The following is a 24,267-nucleotide window of genomic DNA, read 5'->3' on the forward strand; positions in this document are numbered from 1 at the left end:
CAGACTATGTAAATCTTCACAGATTACTCACTTGTCGTAGAAATAGATTGTATCTTTTGTTGAATTTTTACGAATTCATTCATTCTTATCAAAGTAGCATTTGGGAAACATTTTTTCAAATTTTGTAGGTAGAAAAAGGGTAAGCAAGCAAATTAAAGAATGAGTGGTGAGAGATAAAGATGGGGGGAAAAAGGACCTCTAATTAAGATCAAAGGTAAATGTAATTACAAGATGACCTCAATTTTAAATCAGAATGCCAAAGTTAAATGTTTAAGAGAGAGATAATTCGGGTTAAAGACCTATTAAGTGATATAGAAGAATTCAAAACGTGAGTTAAAAAATGGACGTGCTATGACAATGTGCTGGAATTAATGCCTCTTTTTACCTAATTTCCTATCTGCCTGTCTTTCCAGAGTTATCTCCTCCATTCAGCTGTTGAGCACTTGACCCTAACTCCTCATTATCCAGGATAGAAAGCCCTTGCCATCTGCTTCCAAATTCTATCTCCCTGAATATTAGCTTATGTTTCCTCTTTTCTCTCCTCCCAGTTTTGACACCCTACACTTCTTCCCACTGCTCACACCAGTTCCACAATTCTCAGTCCCCACACCACTCCCCAGTCCTCTCCAGCCCTATTCGTCTGCCTCCAGCCTGGCTGTTTCCTCTTCCCTGCCTCTTCTTTCTGGTCCAGATCCTCAGTGTTCATCTACAGCATTTCAAAAAGGTCACCCCCTCCCGGAATCTTCTCTAAATTTTCTTCATCAAAATGCTCTCTCTCGTCCCTCTAAACTCCCCAGTGCAGCAGACCATCTATGTCTCCTTTGCTGTGATCATCTTCTGTTAGTGTCATGTACTCTGTCCCATGGTCCATACCTTGTTTCTGTCTCCACTGTGCATTGCCTTGCACCATGCTCGTATAGAACACGTTCTCAGTAAATATTTATGGATCAGAAATAGATGTGGTTTCACTGAAGAACTTTCCTTTCTCCTTCCGAGAGCAGAGCTTTCTAGAAATTGTTTTTATGGACTCCTCACCCTGACACACATTGTACACAAAAGTTATTAGACTTAGCAGTACACAAAACGCATACATGTTGACACTTTCTGTTTGATACATTGTACGACTCTTGGTATTTGCTTTTTATTCTGTGCTTCTTGTACTGGGCACTTTTTTTGAGAAAGAGAGAGAGAGAGAGAGAGAATGCTTATATAGCATGCATTGCCTGCAGACCTTGCAGTTCAACCTACCTAGCACTCATTGGCAATGGGAGTGATGAGTTGCTTTGGTAGCATGCTAAAGAAAATGATGTGTTGGTAGCTTTCTTTAAACTGAACACCTTTTTTTGGGTGGGGGGAAGGTGTTGGAATTAAGTAGGTGTGATTCCATAAACAGTTCTCGTGTTCCTTTTTAACGTTTTATTTTTTATGACTTCTCTGAGCCTCTTAATGATCTTGTCTCACCATCTATGAGGGGCACCTCATAGGCCACTGAGGTTGTCTGTTTCTTGTGCCTTCTTATTTTCCCAGGTCTTTCATATTAATTTGGGTTCAGGAGGGAAGGGGAAGCAAGGCTACTGTTCATAAAATGAGACATTTGTGTGTGAGGTAGTTAAGTATTTAATGATGGGGAAGTGTAGAAGCAATCAAGACTGGTTGTGAAGAAAGGAAAATCATAAGTTAGTGTATGGACCCAGATAAAGATGTATTAGCCCCCCTCTGCCTGTGGTTTGCTCTCCCAAGCTTGGAGTCTGTCAGCTGTATGACCACTTTCTATTTTTGTTTGTCTGCCCAAGGTGAAAATGGGAAGTGGATTTGTGAGAATTGTCTGCATGGTTTTGGTGGGGCCGTATCTGCCGTGCTGGGTTTTTTTTTTTTTCCTTCTGAAAGATTTAAATGGTCACCATGAGCTTCTTGACAGTATTTCCATCATGCAAAATGATATGCCTTTGCAGCAACTTACTCAGCATACCAGGCAAATTAGTTATTTGATTACATAAGCATACATATGCAGACTATTTTGTTGTTTTGTCTGTGTGGTATTTTTGTAAAAATTGTTCTTAAAAATGCAAAAAAATATATTAATCCTACTTATAGCTTTATCAACATTTGGGTGAGGCCTGTTATTATATAAGTGTATATTATATAATGTATAATCTGTAGATGAGAAAAATCTGTACTGCTATATTTTGAAGTTAGTAGACATACTTAATAAAGATACTGAACATTTCAGTTTATTGATGTTTACTAATATTTCCAAAGGAAAAATAGAAATACTACTAGATAGTTTCAGATTGTTTTATTTGGTGAATAGCCAGGAGTACAGAATAAGAGGTTAAAAAGGGAAATATAAATGGCTTATGGTTTGCCTAAATCATCAGTGGTCACATTTACTTTTGGGGGTCATATCCTGCATGCCTTGATATTTCCAGTGTTTTGAGAAATACTTATGTTGACATAGTAAATGAAATATCGAAACCTGGGGATTTGGGGGTTTTTTTTGTTTGTTTGTTAAAGTACAGAAATAATTATGTCCAGGCACATCGAGTTAAATGAACCACAAAAATCACAAAGTCAAAAACAAATCAATTATCATTTGGCGGTTCCGTTTAGTTTATGGCAGTTAATGATCTTCGATTGAATTTGCAGCTCTCTGGGTCTGTTTGGAAGTAGGCCATCACATGCTGAGATGAAATACCAAGTCATTTAAATTAGATACCGAGCATGCTCATAGGAAGTACTTACTCTTGGAGACTGCAGTGAGGTTCAGTTTTCTTCTAGGGGGAAGAGCAGGAAAGAGCTCACCGTGTGCCCTTTTGTCATCATTCTGTCAGAGGGCATATAATTTGTCTTTGGAAACCAGAAGCCTGAGACAAAAAGAAGAATGCAGGTTTTTAGCAAAAGGCTATTTGGTGAGTTAATTAGCTGTTTTATTCTATTTTGTAATTCCTTGCAAGGCTGTGTCTTTTATCTGCTGCCTGTTTTGTACTAAGCTGAAGCTTTATGTAGCAAGTAGCTTCGCTGAGATTGGGAGAAAATTGTTTCTGCTGCCCAGACCTCACTCTTTTGAAATATTTTCAGTACATTTCTGAGATGACAAGTTCATAAATTGCTATGATGATACTCCTTCGTGTTCTGCACAAATTTCATTTGCTCACTGGTGCTGAATAATGCTGGCAGAATTGTGTGCTCAGGGAGCTCAGGATTTGTCTGTTTGGACAGTTCAGCATTTTTGTTCTTGTATTTTGATGAAATTATAATTTTTACTTTCACATTTTACACTTTATCTTAAAAAGTAGCAGATAAGAGTCATTTAGCATAAAACAAGAATTTTTGAAAGAAAATGAGAGGATATAATATACTGTATGTACATATTATTATATAGATGATACAAAAATCAGTTGGCTTTATAATATAACTGGTCATTTACAGTACCCGAAAATAAAATGAGATTGACAACACTTTGTGAAATGTGTTCCAGTTATACAGTATTCATATTTAGAATCCGTTCTGTTTTTAGTTGTTGAAGTAGCTATGTAAGTGTTTGGAGTGTAATAATAGTTTTGCCGTTTTGGGCTCTTCTTACTTCTCTTGAGCTCATATTATGGTGATTGCTAGGAAATGTTTTATGGTTGTTTTTGTTATCCAAGTGCTCATGTTTTACCATGAACTTAAAGGGGGAAGTTCTTGTGCATTTTTTCCATATCATGTTCTAATAATATCAAATAATATTTAAAGTCTATAAATTATTATTTCATAATGAACATGATTTTGATTTCTATTTATCATAGATAAACTTGGCAGACAACTCTTCAGGGTATTCTGGAAATTAAAATTACATGCTCTGCATGAGACAAATTATTACATGTTTTTAAAGATTTGAAGAAAAGGCGTAAAATTACCAAATTTATTTCCTTGAGAAAAATCACGTTTATTAGTAAAATGTCAGGTAGGGAATTTGAGGTATAGAAGGTATTTTAAAGAGTTCTAGAAAAACAGTGTGGTGGGGTGGGAGGACTAGGAAGAGAATACTAAAGACTTAGTGCCTTCAAATGCCAGGCAATTATGTGATGCTTTCCTGAAATATCTTTATTTTGTGAACTGCCCCCACTATGCCATTTTCCAGGATTGGCACATGTGAAGGAGGTGGGTGTATACTTAAGCTCGTATATTCATGAAAAGGGAGGGTTACCAGTTAAAGATGACGATTAAGTGACAATATTCAAGAAATCTATTCCACTTTTACATTCTGACTCAACTTGTGTGACCTTGGGCAGCATGCACACTCTGTTTATTTCCACTTATTTTTAGTATAGTACTTTACTGTGGTAATAATAGGCTCATTTAAGGTTTCTAAAGTAATAAGATTATTTCTTGGACTATTGCAAAGATTCACGCGGGCTGTAAGCTATTCACAGATAGCTGCTGTGGGGAAAAACCGAACAAGTGTTGCTTTTACACAATCCTATCAAATGTTTCCTTTTTTAATTAATATTTCGGGGTACCTGGCTGGCTAATTCAGTGGATCATGTGAATGGTAAAGTCTACTTAAAAATAGTATCTTTTAGGGGCATCTGGGCTCAGGTCATGATCCCAGAGTTCTGGGATCTCTGCTTGGTGGGAAGCCTGCTTCTCCTTCTCCCTCTCCCATTCCTCCTGCTTGTGTTCCCTCTCTTGCTGTCTCTCTCTCAGTCAAGTAAGTAAGTAAAATATTTAAAAATAATAATAATATCTTTTAAAAATACTTTGAATGTGTAAAAATAAAAATGTGTAAGTCCTCTGTGATCTTTGGAACTACTTTGCTAATACATATTTACCCTAGTCTGTAAATAATCATGAAATTTCCGTGGCAGAATTATACTTTACACTATTTTCTCTTAAGTATTTGGTCCCATTTGCCTCTAATCATAGACCTTCATAGATCTTCAAGAAGAGAGAAATTGATAATCAATTGAAGTCTGTTAAAGAAAAATATAGAGAAATATTGTGAAAGGAGGGAAATATGATAAGAAGAGCGACTGATGACAAGGATTTCTTTGCCAGGTTCTACAGGTGAAGCACATACCCGTATATCTTGTTCATTTCCAAATCATTAAGTTCGTCTACTCACTTACTTAACATCTACCAATTAAGGATAATTTAGTTCCCTAACATTTGTGAAGGTCAGTAGCGCTTAAAGATCCCAAGTGGTCTTACCTGAAAATGGGTTCGAGGGTGAAGTAAATTTGGGGAATAATGGGCCATAAAGGCTTGTTTAGAGCAGAACTTCTTGGCCTTTAACATCTTGTTAAATTTTATTCTAGAACTTAACTTTCTCTGAAATATAGTTTACTTTTGAAAAGAAAAGCCAATATATGGTGTAAACACTTAGTAAACATTAAATAATTATGAATATGAACACTTACATTGAAATACATGGATAAGTGGAAGAATTATGGGTTTGCTTCGATCTTCTAGGAAATTGCCTCAGTTCTTCTCTCATTTTACATTTAGAAGAACAGATTTAGAAATACAATGTAAATGTACAGTTAGAGGTGTGATTAGATTTGGAACAGTATGAGTGACATAAGCAGAAATGACATTTTTGAAAGCCCCAAACACTAAAAGTATAAGCAATAAACAACACTGTGTAAGGGATTTGGTGAGGGGCAATATGACCTAGTAAAGATCTTGATAATCTCAAAAGTTTTCATCCATTTTCTTAAAGTTACTCCTAGGTTACTCCTATAGAGAAACAAATCAATTTTTAAATATGGTTTGTAATGGTGAATTAGTAGTATGTGTAATCTGGTGGGCCTGGGTTCTAATCTAGCTTTGCCACTTGTGACTTGAGGCAAGTATCTTCTTTTCTGCTTTCTGTGTTTTCAGTAGTAAACAGAAACATCAATGTTTGTCTTTTAGATTATGAGTTTTTAATTTTATATAGAGAACCCAGCATGTCACTTACAGAGCATTCAATAAATGCTTGTCTCCTTACTACCCCTTCCAAACAATTAATGTTTTTTTCTGTATTAAATTTTTTTCAAAATTTTACTTACTCTACTTTAAATACCTGACTCACAGAAGTATACTGATTTATAAATAATAATATACTTGGACTTTCTTTATGTGACTTTTTTTTTTTCCTCGAGTAGGCTATATGCCCAGCATGGATCCCAGTGTGGGGCTTGAACTCATGACCTGAGATAGAGACCTGAGTTGACATCAAGAGTCTGACGCTTAACCCACTGAGCTACCCAGGCGCCCCTATAACTTATTTTTAAAACCAGAACATAGGGGCACTCGGGTGGCTCAGTAGGTTAAGTGTCCAAGTCTTGATTTGGAATCAGCTTGTGATCTCAGGGTCATGAGATAAACGCTGTGTGGGGCTCCACGTGCCTAATATTCTCTCTCTCCCTCTGCTCCTCTCCCATACTCTAAATAAATAAATACAGAATATATACATGATAAAGTGTTGAAAGAGTCTCACCTGCTTAGTCAACTTTTCTAATAATTGCTAAATACCTGTGTGTTTCAGCTGTGTTTGGCCTTGTAGACAAAATGATGAATATTTAGGCTAAAGAAATACCTCAAATTTGTTCATATTACTATACAAACAATGTTATTATAAATAAAATCACATTTAGTGAAAGATGAACTCTTAAATTAGTGGAAACCCAACAGTGCCTGGTACATAATTGTCACGCACTAAATGTTTATTGAATTAAGTTTTTTTCTTTTTTATGTTTTTCAATCTATATCAATACCACCATTTAAAAAGTTATATTTTCTGTTTTTGTGTCCTCTACTTTTATGAAGATTGCTGTTCTTTAAAAACAAAACCCTTTTTATACCATTATAACTTAAGAAACATATTAAAATTATTAGACCCCATACCATAATCTTCATAAATGAGCAGATAATATGAGGTAACAGGGACTTTTTTCTTTTAAGCTGTGAATAATTCTTCATTGACCTTGATAGAATTTTATAATTACTTATACCCCAGAACTCTGAACTGTAATGGCTCATCCATTAAAAATATGGTGACGTCTGGCCTATTGTAGCCCTGTTCAGATATTAGAGATTGAATGGGTACATAGGTCGGCATTGGAAAGGTACCTCAAATACTGTGTCACTGGGGCCGTGACCGTCGTACATTAGCTTCTCTCTAATACTGTTCTTCTATCAGTGGCTTTTTGACAAATTCAAGGTCAGCTAGCTGGTTTGATATAAGACTACTTTATTTTAATGAGCTCTCAGGGGTATCAGTGATTTAAGACAGGTACATCAAAAGTATATATACAGTGGCCATTACTTACCCTAACTTGACATAACTTAGCTCTTTAATTAGGCCATTAATAGATGGCCACTAAACAAATACTCAGCAAATTGTTGTATGTTTAACCTCTGTCTGTCATTTCCTCAGTGTTTTGTTGATGGTACCCAGATTCCCGCTCGATTTCACATCGTCTTGAACTTGCATCCGCAGTCTCTTAGTTGTCGCTCCTGACTTACTGGTTCTTTTCTCATCTAGTTTCTTCTCAGCAACCTTTTCTCAAGTCCTCTCTTGAATTTATAGCTCATTTAGTCTAGGAATCAGGGTTTAGGGTTTCTGTTCTTTAGTTCTGCTCTTTCTCCACATTATTCCTGGACTTTCACATCCAGATCTTTGCCAGCACCTTTCCTTTTAATACACCACATGTGTAGCTTCAGTTCTGCCTAACTCACTCTAAACACTTGCAGTTCCTGGGGCACTGAGTGGCTCAGTCCTTAAGCATCTGCCTTTGGCTCAGGTCATGGTCCCATGGTTCTGGGATCGGGCTCTGTGATGGACTCCCTGCTCAGCCGCAGGTCGGCTTCCCCATCTCATCTAAGCCCCTCCCTCTCAAATAAATACTGTTTGTTAAAAAAAAATAAACATTTTCAGTTTCCTGTAACCTAGATTTCCTCAGGGGTCATCTGCTGGAGTAATAAAAACAAAGGACAACAGGTCAGAATAAAAGTTAAAATAATAACAGTGATAGGAACAATAATAGCCTTATATCATTTCCAAACAGAAATAGCTTCCTCCCACCCATGTTAAGCTTGATATTAGAATGCCTTTGTTTCCTCCCAGTGACTAACTGTTGGCAAGTTCTCCTTGCCAGATTGTCACAGATATTCCTTACAGGGGTTAAGCCTTAAAATGGTTTGAATTACAGTTTATGATAATAACTTCAGAGTGATTTCTCCTCCACAGCTCCTCAGCTCACTGGCCCTGAAATGGATTTGTTAACTTTTTCTCTTGCCTGCGGATGTGTTGTTTCTTCCCCATTACCCCGAATGCTGCCCGGGAGGTTAAAGAATGACCATTATTCCCTTAGTCTACTTGAGTCTCAAGCCTTCTACCTCTTCAGTGAAACACATCAGATTCATATAAAAGTAGAAGATCTGTTGGCTGCTCCCCTTTCCCACCCACTTACTTTAAGGACTTTCTGTCTTGATTTTATTTTGGGAAAAATGGATCGTTTGGGGGCGCCTGGGTGGTTCAGTCGTTAAGCGGCTGCCTCGGCTCAGGTCATGATCTCAGGGTCTTAGGATCGAGCCCCTCGGGCTCCTTGCTCAGTGGGGAGCCTGCTTCTCCCTCTCCTATCCCTGCTGCCTGTGTTCCCTCTCTTACTGTGTCTCTCTCTGTCAAATAAATAAATAAAAATCTTAAAAAAAAAAAAAAAAAGAAAGAAAGAAAGAAAAATGGATCGTTTGATTAGTCATCAGCTTAGAGGCTCCTGTTTTGGCTCCTCTGTGAAGTATGAAACCTGACCAACTGTGGTTTTCCTTGCCGTAATCCAGTGAGTACACATGTTCTCACATCCTCATTTATTCTTAGAAGGGAGGATACACTGTTAACTGACGTGGGAGCAAGGACTCCTACCCTGGGCTACTTAGAAACCTCAGATGAGCTGGTTGCTTGACCCCCAGGATCCTCAGCAGATTCTGTGTCGATCTTGTGTTGTCTCTGGGAATGGAGACAGACCGAGTGTCTTAGGAAGCTCTAATGTACAGTCAGTGTTGGTTTCATAAGCCATATTTACTCCAGTGTGAAGGACTAGACAATGAATATGCAGCATAGACAATCTAATGAATAATACATGTGTTCGTAAAATCCTACAGATATTCTGTGATTTTTATTACTGACATTTTGAAGTGTAAGTCTAAAATCTACTTTGTAAAGATAGAAAACCACAAACCACAAGCCCAGAGCACAGGATCTATGCCTTATTTAATACAGATGGAATGTCCCCCTTAGCCATCATTTACCATGGGTAGTTTTCAGTGGAAGAGGTTTATGATTAGGAACCAGGACCTTCTCCTAATCTCCTTAATGTCTGGTACATGGCTTGTCTGCTGTCCAGCACACATCTTTGGGGTTTTTATTTCCCCAGTTGAGATGAACTATGATGGAATTTTTTTTCCCTCTCTCTGTCAGAAAGAATGTTTTGAATATAAGCATAAATTTTCCTTGGAGCTATACTTTTTCCTTAAGAATAAATCTCTGAAATTACAGCTTAAGTCAATGAGAAAGTATGATTTGCCTACTAAAAGCGATTTCGTATTTCAGAAACATATCTTTTCCTTTGAGGACAAGTTGCTTGTGGCAAGAAAAGGAGAATTGCAGCAGTTAACATCTAGCCAGCAAAATCCATCTGGGACATGGATAACTTAATCTTAGTAAATAGCACAAAAATCTCTCTGTATAAACAAGTAGGAAATTACAGGGCAGAGCATGTGGAGACCGGCAACTTAATCAGCATATCTGCTCCCTGGTTAGAGACTTCCTCGTTTTCACTACCTATTCTCTACTTCCCTAAAGAGTTAATAAGGAAGCAAGGATTTCTTCATAACCAAAGAGTTGACCTGTTTGTAGATTTTAACAATGGCATTTGGTAGAATTTACTGCTGTAATTTTAGAGATAAACATGAAGTTTAGTCCAGGGAATGCTTCCTAGGGCTCATGGAGGAGGACGACATTGTACCCTTTTTCTTTTTTAATACTTAAAAATTATAAAATAGCATTGTAAAAATATTACAGACATAAAAAGGATATGAATTAAGAATGCCCATATACTGTCTAGCATAAGAGGAGAATTGCCAGCACATTTCATAACTGGTACTGCATGTGAACCATTTATTACTGTATTGTACATTTCAGTTACTTTCAGGTAGCTGAGGAGTGATGTAATATTAAATATCTAATTCCTCCTTAATGTTAAGTTTATAGCATATGTTTGTAAATAATTTTAAGAAGAAACAGTTTGTTCAGTTTCACTTTTTTCCTCCTCCAACATTTTAACAGATTTGCATCTAGATAGTGTTTTCTTCTTTATGAAAGTGTTCTTAGTAATTGAAGCCACATGATACTGATCAGGTAACTAAAATGGTAACTTTTAGCAATATTTGGGGTACTGTCAGAGCTAGGAGAGAACATAGCTGTGAGAGCAGTTTTTCTACGTGAATCAAGTAGACTTCGAATATAAAGAAAAGAAGATAATGGAGAGTTGCATCTTGGCACTTTGTTCTTGAGTCTTATAAGGACATCCCCCCAACACATACGTACCCCTCCAATGTGTACTGACAATGTCCAAATCCCTGGAACCTGGAAGGTTACTTTATGTAGCAGAGACCGCAAAGGTTAAGCTAAGGACCTTGAGATGAGGACCTGGATCATGGGGGCAGGGCTAGGTACAATCACCAGTGTCCTTATGGGGGGTAGGAGTGGCAGGGGGAGATTTCAACCACAAGAAGAAAAGGCACTGTGACTCTAGAGGCAGAGATGGAATGATGGGACCACAAGCCAGGGAATGCCAGCAGCCACCAGATGCTGGAAGAGGCAAGGAACTGACTCCGCCAGAGCTTCTTTAGGGATTGTGGCCTCCAACACCTTGATTTTGATTCAGTGAGATGGATTACAGGCTGAATTTCTGGCCTCCAGAACTGTGAGAGAATAAATTCTGTTGTTTTAAAAACCAAGGTTGTGGTCGTTTATTACAGTTGTTATAGGAAACTAATAGAACGCCACAGAGCAGATTCATTGGGATAATGCACCTTCCACGTTTGTCATGTCATTCCTCATGAGTGTGTCAGGCTACACAGCTCCTTCTGTCAAACCTGTCACACTATCAGAGAGTGTGTGAGTAATCTTCCAGCAGAGAAAGATCTGTACCAGATACCCAGAGTGTTGGGTAGCATTAATCCTACTTAGCCATGGGTCTTCGAGAAATTTCTGTGTGAACATAACTGCCTTATAAAAAGTGTTTAAAACAGTTGGCTTACAAATTTGAAAACAACACAGAGGGGGAACATTAATTTAAATAAAACAAGTAAGAAAGATGAAGTGTAGAAAAATTGTAATTGAAAAATAATAAAGTCAGGAGAGAGTTTGAATAAATCAACTTACCTCTACAGACCTTCGACTCTTGACATGAGAACCAGGCCTAGTATTAGGAGTCCATGTGAGGATTAAGTAGAAAATTATAAAGTGCTGCTCACATTTTAAGTTGTTTTATAATTGTCGTTACCATGTTATACCCCCCTGACCACAGTGTTTGTTAATCGAATTCTCAGAAGAGTTGGAGTTCTTTTTTGTCTTTATAAATGCAGTACAATACATTTTGCAAATCCTATATCTGATAAGAGACTTGTGATTAGAATATATTTTTTGAATACTCCTACACCTCAACAATGAAAAGACAACCCAATTTAAAAATGGGCAAAAGATCGAAATAAATACTTTGCCAAAGAACATTTAAGTACTTGAAAGATGATAAACATCGTTAGCCATCAGAGAAATACAAATCAAATCCATAGTGAACTATCCCTTCAAACCGGGGTGGCTATAATCAAAAAGATGGGCAGTAGTACTTGTTGGCAATGATACGAAAAATTACAGCTCTCCTCTATTGCTGGTGGGAATGTAAAACAATACAGCTGCTTTGGAAAACAGTTTGATAGTTCCTTAGAGTAACATAGAGTTACCAAATGACCAGGCAGTTCCACTCCTGGGTATCTACACAACAAATTTGCAAACATAGGTACATGCAAAACAAGTTTGTGAACATTCATAGCAGCATATTTTTCATTATAGCTAGAAAGTGGAAACAACTCAAATGACAACCAAGTAAAAAATGGAGAAATAAAATGCATTCTATCCATACAATGCAGTATCTGTCCATACAAAGGAATATCAGTGACAGAGAAATTAAGTGCTGATCCATGCTACAATATGAATGAACCTTGAAAACCTTGTGCTAAGTCAAAGAAACCATTCACAAAGGACCATTATATTATACAGTTCCACTTACATGAAAAATCCAGAACAGGCAAATCTACAGTGACTAGAAAATAGACTGGTGGTTGCTAGGGACTGGGCAAAGGAAGTAATGAGGAGTGACTGATAATGGGTACAGGTTTTCTTTTTCGGTGATGAAAACATTTTAAAATTGATGATGAGGGGCGCCCGGGTGGCTCAGTCAGTTAAGCATCTGCCTTCCGTTCAGGTCATGATCTCAGGGTCTAGGGATCGAGTCCCACGTTGGGTTCTCCCCTCAGTGCGGAGTCTGCTTCTCCCCGTCCCTCCCTCTCTTTCTTTCTCTCAAATAAACAAATAAAATCTTTTTAAAAAATTGATTGTGGGGATGGTACTTTCATGGGGAATGGTACACACAATCTTCTGAATATACCAAAAATAATTGACTTAGATACTTTAAATGGTTGAATTTTATGTTATGTGAACCAAAACAGTTATTTTTTAAAAGTATACTAGGTTATTATAAAGAAATTAGAAAATGCAGAAAACAATACATAAGGCCGTAAAAACTGCTGGTAATTCCACCAGAGAACCAGGCATTTTTTGCATATTGCCTTCTCATTTTTCTTCTCCCCTTATGTATATCCTGTGTGTATACATTTTCTTCTGTAATTGAGAACGTAGAGAATACACGGTGTTAGAATTTTACACTTTCACATGACAGTTTGAGCATTTTCAAAAAGGTTTTCTAAAAATTTTTTTTTAAGATTTTCTTTATTTATTTGACAGAGATCACAAGTAGGCAGAGAGGCAGGCAGAGGGAGAGAGAGAGGGAAGCAGGCTCCCTGCTGAGCAGAGAGCTGGATGTGGGGCTCGATCCCAGGACCCTGGGATCATGACCTGAGCCGAAGGCAGAGGCTTTAACCCACTGAGCCACCCAGGCGCCCCTAAAATATTTTTGTCATAAAAAGTGAAACATGTTATTGTAGAAAATGTTACAAAACATGAACAAGTAAAAGGGATGAAAAAATTATTTGTGACCCTTTTCTTTTAATACTGATGGTTTGGTGGCTCTTGATTTTTATGTTCTCAACTTCAACCTGATGCTACTGAGTGATCGCCATCTTGACTGCAAATGACATTTTTGTATCAGGTTTATTATTTTTTTCTAATGTCTGTTAACTTAGTGTGTCTTTCAGTCACTTTCTTTTTAATTTTATTTTGAAGCACCCGAGTTACTCAGTAGTGAAGTAGAAGAAATAATTGAGACTCAGTCATGTTGAGTTTGAGGAAATGGATTAAATTAGTGATCTCATGTTTCTTTCTATTATAAGAATTATAAAGATTTTAAGCATGGAACAGCCATCAACTAAAGTAAAAAGAGAAAATTCAAGTTTGGTTTTACTAAAAAATGTAATAAGTATCTGTTATAATATTACCTTTAAGTAAATATATTGATAAGTAGGTTTTAACAAACAAATCTGTGCTCACATATCTTGTTTTAATCTTAAATACTTATGAAGTTTGAAATGCTACATGACCAATGTATTCATAAATTCACCAAACATTACATATGTTATGTTACGTAGTTATTGAGTGCCCATTTTCTGATACAGTGCTCACAACCATCTCTGTGAAAGGTATTATCCCCATTTCAGAAATAAGAAAACGTGTTGAGAATAGCTTTTTGTTTCAAGTTCATAGAATCTGTAAGTAGGAGAGCCAGGATTTAAACCCAGATTTGCATAATTCCAAATTTCTTTTATCTCCAACCTGAAGAACTCTGTATTTTTGATAGTCCAGTTCCAGTGCTAGATTCTTGTGAGCCTCAGACAGCTCCTAACCCACCCAGCAGAGGGGGCTGGGGCCTAGAAAGAGATAATTTCTGTCAAATAAATAAACACAAAAACATTTTACACATTTCCAGCCCAGGTGACCTGAGTCTCAAGAGACTGATGACTGATCCCTTGGGGGCAAGTGCTGAGAACAGTAGGAGACGTGTGCAAAGTCTGAGGTGGCAAAGAGAAGGAAGTGATTATTCCTGCCCGATGAAGTGAGAGTGTGGGTAGCTTCCCAGAGCAGGTGACGTCTTGGTGGATTTCAAAGAAGGATGATTAAGAATTTACTAAGCAGGAAAGTGGGGGCGAGGGGACACTCTGAAGAAAATGAGACCAAAGTCTCCTAGGTCTCTTCAAGAACAGTTACTACCTCAGTGCTGTTAGAGTATTGGTGGTGAGATGCTTGGGGGCAGGAAGCTCAGGCAGACAAGGAAGGTCGATCAGAGTCATGTTAGGAGACATGCCAAAGAACACAGACAATCCCGGAGGCATTCATGGGCCATTTTTAAGGGCTTAAGTAGGGGAGCAGAAAAAGGTAAATGTGTATATTGGGGAGATAAACCTGCAACAGTGTGGAGGATAAATTTGAGGCAGAGGAGATTGACCATGGAATCCTTAATGTTTAAAGTGGTATGGTTGAAAATGGGACAAAGAATTTAAACTATGGCAGCACAAAGGGAGAGAAGATAGATGCTACGGCAGTTAAGGAGGCAGAATCTTAGAGTTGGATAAGCTGGGATAGGGGGTTAGCAAATGAGAGTGGAAGGACCACACTCCAGCATTTGGATTATATTTGAGATGAAAAATTTAGGAGAGAAATACGATTTAGTTGGGAATAAAGAGGTTTGGACATTTTGAGTTTGAAATGTGGATAAGCTATTCCTTTGTTCAGAGAGCAGAAATTAGATACAGGGTCCTACAGAGAAAACGTAAAGGCAACAGATGTAGATTAGAATGTACAAGTTTAATTAAAACACCAATATCATTACTGAATAGAACAGGAGGCATTAAATAAAGAGTGGATTAAATTACTTAAGGATGGAAGGTGTAAATGAAGAAGGATCGAAGATAGAATCTTAAAGGAAGCCAACTATCCAGGTTATGGGCAGAGGAGACCTAGAAGAAATGGTTAGCATGAGAGAACTAGGAGTGAGATTAGGAAAAACAGGAGGGGTGGCGACTGTGTCAAGTGCTACACATTCATCCCATGAGCTGGGGACTAAGAAACGTCCTTTGTCCAGTAGGAAGACATCAGCCACATTCACAGAGGGAGGAGGAGGGATATAAGTATGATTGCAAGCTGTGGAGGAGTGCACAGGGCAGGAGGGAGTGCTGACCACCAGTGTGAACTAGTCTTTTGTCCGGGAAAGAAATGAGATGTTCACTGAGAAGATACATCAGAGAATGGGAATGACTAAAGCACATTTTTCAGCTGGTAAATAGGAGCCAGTAGAGAAGAGATTGAAGATGCAGGAAAGAGAACCAGTTGTTGGAACAAGGTCCCAGGGTAGTTGGAAGAAAAGTGATCAGGGATACAGAACAGAGGGCAGTGATGTCATCTTTTGAAGACTTGAAGGAAGAAGAAAGAATGGGCATAACTCCAGATTAGATTTGAGCTGTAAGGCAACCAAAGGGAAGCTTACTTGGGGGCACGAGAGGGATTAGACAGGTGGCTGAAGGAGAGTGACAGGAATGTGAGAGTATCTGCTGAAAGGAGAATGAAAGTAAGTTAAAAGGTTGCTGCCAAATGGTATTAAGAACTCCTTTAAAGCTGGAAACCGGGAGTTGTTCATCCCATCAGTCTGCATGTGTAGATGCTGGCTTTCATTGGAAAGCGAGCATATTTCTTTCTTTTTTTTTCTCCCTCCAGAACTTATCTGCTTACTGAAAACTATTCCTTCTCTTGCAGTACTTGGAACCCCTGTCAGTTTAAGCTTGTTTAAGTTAGCCAAAAAAAAAAAAAAATGTTTTAATGTGAAATATAAAAATGTGTTATGAGCTATAAATAATACAGGAGCTATAACAGAATCCAGACATTGAATAACTGTTTATTGAGTGTTTAGTGCTCACTAGCATGCAGAGATGGCCAGGCTAATATGCACTCTGACATGTTAATGGCTGAGATTTTTGCCAGGGGAAGGGGGTTACAGATAAGTAGTTCACATAACTATATCCACAGACACAACCCATTTCAAGTTACATTTTTAAAATATTTAAAGCATTTTTGTATTTGAAACATATATCTTTCTGAAAAATGTCATAATAAAAAAGGACCCAATCCTAGCTCCTGAAACCTCCTTTAAAAATTCGTTTAATACTTATAGGGGCACCTGGGTGGCTCAGTGGGTTAAAGCCTCTGCCTTCGGCTCAGGTCAGGGTCCTGGGATCGAGTTCCGCATCAGGCTCTCTGCTCAGTGGGGAACCTGCTTCCTCCTCTCTTTCTGCCTGCCTCTCTGACTACCTGTAATCTCTATCAAATAAATAAATAAAATCCTTTTTAAAAAATTGATTTAACACTTAAAAAGAAATCTTATTATTTAGCAAGTTTAGATAAATGTGTTCTAATCATGGGTGCTCAGGAGCTGAGTGCACTGTAGCTCAATGAGGTGCTGAGTTTTGTTTTTTTAGTTGTTTTTTTTTTTTTCTTTTTTACTAAATTTGTATCGTCAAAGGTAAAATGTTAGTTTAATAATTAGTCAGCCCCCACTTACGAATAAGCTATATTAGAAAAAGTTGTATAATACTGAGTTTGGTATGAACTAGATTTATTTATATTGTTTTTTTTTTTCTAAGAAATATCCAACAAAAGGTGGGACAGTAAAACAGAAAATAATAAAATGCAAATTTGTTCAACACGAGTCCGTAGGATTGCTCCAATTGGACTTTGGTTTTACCTCTGTTTCTCAGTATAAGAGGAATATATGTTAGCTTGCTACCAGAAGGAGGATGTGTACCAGTTCATCCAGAAGATGGTTTTCCCTTGAGAAGGATTTCTCTTGTGAGTTTTTATTTAGGAACACTTAGTGGTGTAATAGACAATTTGCTGTACAAAATTTTTGCAGCTCAACACAGGCGGACTTCCTATAGCTTCTCATTGCAGCTGCCTTGGGAAAAAGCTAAGGTAGTAACATTGGACATATCTTAATAGAGGGGATTCTTAGAGGGCCCACACTGAAAGGGCAGAGCCTAGATCCCTAAGAGATTCACTGACTGGGTGGCTGTGGCCCCAGGTTCCCTACTAGAACAGGGAGAAGGTGAAAGTGGGACATAGCATATTTGCTTGCAGTTGGGATGCTGTTTTCTAGATCTACTGCCAATTCTCTACTGCCTATTAAAATATTAATCATCAGTGGGGCGCCTGGTGGCTCAGTGGGTTAAGCCTTTCCTTCGGCTCAGGTCATCTCAGGGTCCTAGGATCAAGCCCCGCATCGGGCTCTCTGCTCAGCAGGGAGCCTGCTTCCCTCTCTCTCTCTCTGCCTGCCTCTCTGCCTACTTGTGATTTCGCTCTCTGTCATATAAATAAATACAATCTTTAAAAATTTTTTTAAAAATAATCATCATAACTCGGAGTCTTATCAGTGTTTCTAATCCCTCTTCCCTTTCTCTCCAGTCCAGAAAGTGTCCTCCAAGACTTCTTTAATCAATACTATTATTACATGTACCTACTGGGGGGAGGGGCGTATTTTGACTGTGTTTTGTAGTCCTACCAGTGAAACCATCTTACAACAATATTGGCTAAGTTAATAGCAGTTGACAGTCTATGCCTGCTTTTGACCTACAAAAATGGCAATGCCATATGATTCAACCCTATGTTATAATTATGATTTTTAAACTTACTATGGTCAATACAGATATATAGATATATAAGGATGGTGAGAATTAAACATAGGTGTGGTTTCTCTCAGAGAATCCTGCATCTTCAGTGTTGATTGCTGGTTTAAAAACTGATCAAGAACCACAGGTTTACCTGGTCGTTCATGAATATTGCTTCCTTCAGTTGCTTCAGTAGCTTTGAAGTGTAATAACCATTAAAGTGCACATAACTTAAGTATAACTTGATAAACATCACAATGTGAAATAATTGTGCATCCCTACTCAAGAAACAGAATACTGCTTGTATCCCAAAAGACCACTAGATGTCTCCACCCGATCACTAACCCCCACTCCTTTGCCTTAAAAGTACCGCTGTTTTAATTTCTAACACCAAAGGTATAGTTGCTTCTGGTGTTGAACAAATACAAGGTATCAGGAGATGTGATACAGCGCAGTCGCCATCTGGCTTGTTTTACTCATTTGTGTCTTTGAGATTGAGCCGTGTTGCATGTAGCCGGAGTTTCTTCATTTTCACTGCTGCGTAGTGTTCTACTGTTGTAAATATGCTCCTATTCATTTTACCCATTCTCCTGTAGAAGGGACATTCGGGTTATTTCCAGTTTAAAACTATTACAGGCAGTGTTATAAAGGCATTGTTTCTGTTAACATCCTTGCATGTCTTTCAGTGCTCAAATTTATACATTTCTTTGAATTTATTTTCAAGAAACAATTTTTTATTTTATTTTATTTTACTTTCAGGGAAAGAATTGCTGAATCACAAGATAGGTGTATGTTCAACTTTAGAAAATACTGTTAAACATTGTTTCACAGTGTTTCTACCAATTTAGGCCTCCAAAAGCCCGTGAGAAAGTTCCCATTGTTCCACAGCCCCATCAGGACGGTGTTGTCAGTCATCATTTTAAAGATTATTACTCTGCCTTGGTCCTGTATATCTCCCTATGAGCTTTTGAATCTTTTTGACTTTCCAGAAGAAGTCTTGCTGGAATTTTGATTGGGGTTGAAATAAATCTATAGATTGATTTGGAGATAATTGACATCCTCCCAATATTGAGTTTTCATTTCGTGTGTTACTTTTTTTTCTCCATTTCTTAAGAAATTTTAAAACTTAACTTAGTATTTTGTAGTTTTCTATATAGAAGTCTTGCACAGCTTTGGAAATGTTGGCCCTAAGCCAGTAGTCTTGTTTTTTATTGCAGCCCACCCTGTCTCAAAAAGAGATGGGATATATGTGAGTTTCCTAGTCATTTATGCAACAGATATCCTACCACGTGCTCCATAAACACCTACTGTAATACCAAGCACTGTTCTAAACACTGGGGAGATGATGGTAGATGAGAGAATAAGGCATTTGAAATGCAGTTTAATCCTGGAAAGGGAAAGAAAGCTTGACTAATGTAGATTACCCAAACTATAGAATATACTTAGGCACCACGGGTTATAATAGAAAGGTGAAACATGTGGGATGGTGTATAAGATATGTAAGGGGGTTGGCCTAAGGCCTGGCACGTTAGTGTTCAGTAAATTTTAACTGTGCTGCTTGTTGCTGTTGTTGCTGTCATACCTATTTTGAGGAAAGGTAGGGACTGAAGTCAGAATCTTAGAGAAATGCCTGTGTTTAAGGGGTATTCCTGAGTAAAAATACAGCACATGAAGAAAGTCAGAAAATTAGTGCACAGAGCCTGGGTCAGAGCTAAGGAGAATTCAGTGTTGTGAAAGCCAAGGATATAAAGATTTTTAATTGTCTCAAAAGCTGCACACACATCAAACGGATGAGAAAGAAACAGACCATTGATGTAGCAATTATGAGAATATCGATTGACCTTTGAGAAAGCATTTTTAGTAGTCGCATGACTGGGGTTGGACTTTCTGGAAAAATTTTGCTGAGGGAGAAGGATGAAAGAACTGAAGGAAAAGTGCTTTCTACATTGGAGAAAAACTTAAATGATATTTATAAAAAAACTTAAATAAATAATATTTTCAAACAAATAAGAAAATTAAGTGGATTACATTAACAATCTATGCTGTTTAACAAATCAGAGCAAGATATAGTGCTTAAAGCAGTAACAGACATTTTTGTGGGTCAGGAATTTGCTATAGGTCAGCTGGATGGGGACCTTAATTTCACTGGACCCAACAAGACCAAGAGAGAACCTATTCTTTTATATTTAAAAATTCACAATCTTGGCAGCTGTATCTAAAAATGCTATAGAATAGAAACGTTTCAGTGTAAAATTATTTTCTCTGTAAAAAAATATGCGTAAAGTTGTATGGCTGATTTTGCTCTATGAAAGGGAAGAAGGGATTTCAATAATTTGTATATCTGAAACAGTTGATAATAGAGGTTGCTTTGTTTGGGTAGGTAGGGTTTTAAATGCATTTCACCTTTCACACTCTACCTAAATGAGCTTCTGAACTATCCAATCTCCTTATTTCTGTTTGTCAGCAGATTATCCTGGGCGTTGGGATCATTGGCCTCTTTTGTTCTGTTTTCTTCTGTATGTCTCTATATTTAAAAAAAAAAAAAAAAGGCACTGATAAGTACTTATTTTAATAGAAACTACTGTGTGTTTAATGAAATATAATATAAAACACTTGAAAATATAATTGCATTTTCAGGGCAATTTGGGTGGCTCAGTGGGTTAAAGCCTCTGCCTTCGGCTCAGGTCATGATCCCAGGGTCCTCGGATCAAGCCCCACATCGGGCTCTCTGCTCAGCAGGGAGCCTGCTTCCCTTCCTCTCTCTCTGCCTGCCTCTCTGCCTACTTGTGATCTCTGTCTGTCAAATAAATAAAATCTTAAAAAAAAAATAAAATATAATATAATTGTATTTTCAGACTTAATCTGGTCTTGATAACAAATCTGTCAATTATACTTCTGTTTTTGATCCATTAGGACTGCATTTATTTTTCCTTTCTGTTTGCTGTTGATTGGGGATGGGGGGGTGTGCTATGTGCTTTGTTTTATTTTTGGAAACAACTATAAAAGGTGTGTGAATCATTTGAATATGTGCTGCTCCCGATTACTTCTGTTTCTCTCTTTTTTTATTTCCTGTTGTGAATTGGCGATCATAATTTAGATGGGAAGGCCAATTTACTCTATAATGAATGTTTACAGTTACCTATTATTTAAAAAGTAGGTACTCATTACTAGTGTAACTTTTTACGTGTCCCTTTATTCTAAAATACAGTTAGATTGTATTTGGTCTTAGACTTTAATTGAACTTTTTCCCTATGGATTTTTCAGGAGGACAGATGTTTGATAAGAGAGCGTATGTACTTGGTTTTGGTGAATACTGAAGGGGGAGTCGTTAAGAACATGGGAACAGTAGAAGCACTTGGTGCTTGTGTCAGACACACTGTATAATAACAGTTAATCCATACACTTGCCAAAGTCTGTGGGGGGTTTTCCTTAAAAACCAAATTCACACAAAGAAAGTCAAAGAAACTCTCCAGTTGGTGGTGGTGGTGGTGGTGGTGGTTTTAACCTTTGGTTGAGTGTTTCCATCACACTGACTCATTGAATGCAGTTACAATTTCTACAGAAAATAAGAAGTTAATTTCTTTTAAACTGTTCTTAGCCATATCTCAGATAAAATGACCAATGCCACTTGAGGAAAGTTACCAGGTAACTAACTGGCTTGCAGTCTGCATCATTATGCTTGACTAGAGCGTGAAAATGCAACATCGAGGTTTGCCGAAGCCCAGATAGTGGACACATCGTGTCGTCTCCATGGCTCCTATTTTAAACAGCACAACTCTAAATCTTTTATAAAGCCCAAATGTGGTCAGAATTTATAATGAGCATGCTAGAAGCTTTTTAGTTTCACTCTTAACTGTGTCTGTGAATATGCCTTAGTTTCTTTAATCATTTCTCCATATGAGATTGTGACATGTAGAGTGATTCAGTTTTATGTGCTGCTTTTAAAAAGGAAAATCGGAGACTCAAGTAGTTTGCTATTGGTTCCACTTTTGCTGACCTAGATGAAATGATGAGATTGATTTCAACCTGTTCTCTAGTAAATTATGTAAATCTGAACAAAAACATAATTCCTTTATTTAAAATGTCTTTACTCAACAAGAAAACAACCCAATTAAAGTATGAGCAAAAGATCTGAACAGACACCTTGCCAAAGAAAATATACAGATGGCCGATAAGCATATGAAAAGATGCTCAACACATTTGTCACTGGAGAATTGCAAATTAAATTAACAGAGATACTACCACATACTTATTAGAATAGCTAAAATCCAAATAACAGACAATACCATTTGCTGGCAGTGTTGTGGAGCAACAGGAACTTTCATTCATTGCCTGTGGGAATGAAAAATTGGAAGAGAGTTTGGCCATCTATTATAAAGCTAAACATAGTCTTACCATATGATCCTGTAGTCATGCTCCTTGGTATTTACCCAAATACATTGAATACTTATGTCCACACAAAAACCTGCACATGAATGTTTATAACAGCTTTGTTCATAATTGCCAAAACTAGAAGTAGCTAAGATGATATCCTTTACTAGATGAGTGTTAAACAAACTGTAGTGCATCCATATACTAGGAATATTACTCACCAGTAAAAAGAAATGATCAAGCCGCGGAAAGACATGGGGAATCTTAAGTTATTGCTATTGAAAGAATTGCTATTGCTAACTGAAAGAAGGCAATCTAAAAAGTCTACCTCGTGTAAGATTCCCATAGACACTCTGGAAAAAGTGATTGTCTCTAAAGAGACAATAGAGAGATCAGAGGCTTGGGGGAAGAGAAGAAGGGTCAAATATGTGAAGCCTGGGGGATGTTCAAGGTGATGAAGCTAGTCTGTGTGATACTGTAATTGTGGTTGTGTGACACTGTGCGTTTGTCAAAACCCACTGAACTTTACAGCACAATGAATGACGCCAGACTCTATGCAAATTTAAGAAATCATTTACGAGATCAAGGGACGGGATAGAATGCAGTCTGTGACAAAAGAATCTGTATGGATGACACAACCTTATTCGAGGGGGTTGGGGCAGAAAGATGCTGACCTAAGTAACTTTGGGAATAAGTGGAATCTAGAGGACTAAAGACAAAAGACTATGCATAAATACTTTATTCTAGTAAAGTCATCAAAAACAGGGAAGCTCAGGAACTGTCAGAGGCAAGAGGAGCCTGAGGACAAGATGACTAAATGTAGTGTGGTACCCTGGTTGGGATCCTGAAACAGAAAAAGGACATTGGGTAAAAACTGAAAGAATCTGAAAAAACTGTGGACTTTAGTTAGTTAAAAAAAATATATATATATATATTTTTTTTTAATCTGTCCAGCTTTGAGATTATAATGTACAAACATGCTTAAACAAAACTACTTTTTTTATCCTCAGAATTACAGATGAACTGGGTTGAGGCATGTTTATGTTCATTTCCTAATTAGTGCCTACAGTTTATCTCTTACATACACCAAATATTTTTTATACTTTATAAAAATCTTGATAGAATTGTCTTTTGAAAATGAAAGCCACGGGGCGCCTGGGATCAAGCCCTGTCGGGCTCTCTGCTCAGCAGGAAGCCTGCTTCCCTTCCTCTCTCTCTGCCTGCCTCTCTGTCTACTTGTGATCTCTGTCTGTGAAATAAATAAATAAAATCTGAAAGAAAGAAAGAAAGAAAGAAAGAGAAAGAAAGAAAGAAAGGGAAAGAAAGAAAAGAAAAAAGAAAGAAAATGAAAGCTGTGCAGGGCACCTGGGTGGCTCATTCAGTTAAGTGTCTGCCTTTGCCTCAAGTGATGATCCCAGGATCCTGGGATTGAGCCCCACATTGGGCTCCCTGCTCGCGGGAGTTTGCTTCTCCCTCTGCCTCTGCCCCTGATTTGTGCTCACTCTTGGGCGCGCGCTCTCCCTCTCTCTCTCTCTCTCTCAAAAATAAATAAACTCTTTAAGAAAATAAAAGGCTAGAAAATAAAAGTGGTGCCTGAGTTAATGATTTTGTTCTCAACTGTAATTACTTAGTGCACATGACACACCTTACACATACCACCCCCTTTGGCTTGCCATGCACCCTCAGTAATTCTTGATTACAGTAGTGAATGAGTGAAGAACTGGGTTGGGTCCTAGAAACTTCCATTTACTCATAAACAGCCTCTTCCCATGAAGGAGTTGAAATAGCTTGTAACAAAAAGACGTAAATTAATAACATATAAGAGAGGTGGAAAATCCATTCCAGAGAAATTTATGTTTGACTCAGACCAAGAACTATATGTAAATATTTTTAAATATAAGCACATCACGTTTTCTTTTAGTTATTCTTTAATTCTGGGAATGACAAGCCCAGTGCCTGTGAGAGCCAGACAGATCCTATAAA

At 37.6% G+C, this 24,267-nt stretch overlaps 1 protein-coding gene across 15 annotated transcripts in view; it reads left to right on the plus strand.

Annotated features, from left to right (window-relative positions):
* PLEKHA5 (pleckstrin homology domain containing A5) overlaps positions 1-24,267 on the plus strand; it is a 229,737-nt gene that overhangs the window by 75,933 nt on the left and 129,537 nt on the right. Inside the window, exon 1 of one of the 15 annotated variants that reach the window (XM_032855106.1) lies at positions 2,764-2,909. The exons of the other annotated variants lie outside the window; for them this stretch is intronic. The gene's annotated coding sequence lies outside the window, so the exon portion shown is untranslated. Of the gene's footprint in view, positions 1-2,763; positions 2,910-24,267 lie in introns of those variants that run through there. 15 annotated transcript variants of the gene reach the window in all.

The sequence above is a fragment of the Lontra canadensis genome, unplaced genomic scaffold, assembly GCF_010015895.1.
Source record: "Lontra canadensis isolate GAN:19392208 unplaced genomic scaffold, GSC_riverotter_1.0 scaffold9, whole genome shotgun sequence".
NCBI classification, from domain to species: domain Eukaryota; kingdom Metazoa; phylum Chordata; class Mammalia; order Carnivora; family Mustelidae; genus Lontra; species Lontra canadensis.